This window comes from Pteropus vampyrus, unplaced genomic scaffold (assembly GCF_000151845.1).
Source record: "Pteropus vampyrus isolate Shadow unplaced genomic scaffold, Pvam_2.0 Scaffold5, whole genome shotgun sequence".
NCBI lineage: Eukaryota > Metazoa > Chordata > Mammalia > Chiroptera > Pteropodidae > Pteropus > Pteropus vampyrus.
Window position 1 is genome coordinate 6704020 of NW_011888786.1, and position 1724 is coordinate 6705743.

General features: G+C 34.3%; 1 non-coding gene across 1 annotated transcript; it reads left to right on the forward strand.

The window, feature by feature from the left end:
* LOC111744106 lies at positions 1-119 on the forward strand. The gene has a single exon (XR_002782011.1). It is a non-coding gene; the product is annotated as a 5S ribosomal RNA (ribosomal RNA).
* Positions 120-1724: the final 1605 nt, after the last annotated feature.

Genomic DNA, 1724 nt, shown 5'->3' on the forward strand with positions numbered 1-1724 from the left:
GTCTATGGCCATGCTACCCTGAACAAGCCTGATCCCATCTGATCTCAGAAGCTAAGCAGGGTCAGGCCTGGTTAGTACTTGGATGGGAGACCACCTTGGAAGACCAGGTGCTGTAGGCATAAAAAATAAAAAAAATAAGGGATTGTAAGCTGACAAGGTCTTTGCAATCTGTGAGGTCAACCAAGGGTTGCCTCACCTAAAAAAAAAAAAAGATATTTGTAATGATTAATTTTATTTGTCATATTGCTGGAGTGGGCCACGATGTCCAGATATTTGGTCAAAAATTATTCTGAGTGTTTTGAATGAGATTTACATTTCAATTAGCAAACTCTGAATAAAGCAGATTGCCCTCCATAAAATGTGTGGGCCTCATCCAATCAGTTGAAGGCATGGATATAACAAAATGCTGACCTCCACTGAACAACAGGGAATTCTGTCAGCAAAGTATCTTCATCTACAACATTAGCTCTTCTTGGTTTTCTAACTGACTGCCTTTGGACTCAAACTGCAACTTTTTCCTGAGTCTTCAGCATCTTGGCCTGTCCCATTAGATTTTAAATTGACCAAGCACCTCCACAATCGCAACAGCCAGTTCCTTAAAATCTATTTATATGTCCTATTAGTTCTATTTATCTGAAGAACCCTGACTAATATAATGTCCTAGCAGGCTGATGATATCTCATTGTGGTTTTATTTTGCATTTCTCTGGTGACTAGTGATGTTGAATACTTTTAATGTGCTTAAGGTCATTTGTATATCATCTTTTGTGAAGTATCTGTTCAAATATTTACCCAGGAGTGTGTTTAGACGGGGCGGGTAGAGTGGGGAAACAAAATTGTTTGTCTTCCCGTTACTAAGTTTTAAAAATTCTTTATATGTTCGGAATGCAAATCCTTTACATAATATGTGCCTTTCAATAATTTCCTCTCTATGAGTGGCTTATATTTTCATTTTAATAGTGTCTTTAGAAGAGCAGAAGTTTTAAATTTTGATGAGGGCAGTATATAGATTTTCTTTTATGGCTTGTATTTGGGTGCTTATTGAGGAATTTTGACCTAATCCAAGTTTGCAAGGATCTTTCCTATATTTTCTTCTATGTATTGTATAGTTTCAGCTCTTGCATTTAGGTGTATGATTTATTTAGAAATAATTTTTCTGTATGTTTTAAGGTGTTTAGATTCTTTAGCGTGCACATGCTTATTATTCTAACATTGTTAAAAAAGCTCATTTTTCTCAGTCGTATTACCTTTTTACTTTTCAAAAACAACTAATTGTATATTTGCAGTTTTATTTATAAATTCTCTATTCTGTTTCATTGATATATATTGTTATTCTTATTACAATGATACTGTAGATTTATAATGAATCTCGAGGTCATACTGTAGTATGACTCTTCCAATTTTGTTCTTTTTCCAAATGATTTTGGCCATGATTGGGCTTTTTATTTCCATATACATTTCACAATAAGCCTGCAATTTCTGAAAAAACATGCTCTCATTATCACTAGGATATAGATTAACTTGGAGAGAATTGATATCTTAACAGTGAGTTTTCCAATTCATGAACTCTGCTTTTCTCTCCATTTCCTTCATCGAAAAAAAAAAAAAAAGTAGCTTGCGTTGTACAGACCTTGCACACATTTTGTTAAATTTATCCCTACATACAATACTTCTCTCATATCTTAGGTTTTGTTTTCCATGGTTTCAGTTACCAAGGTCAACCAC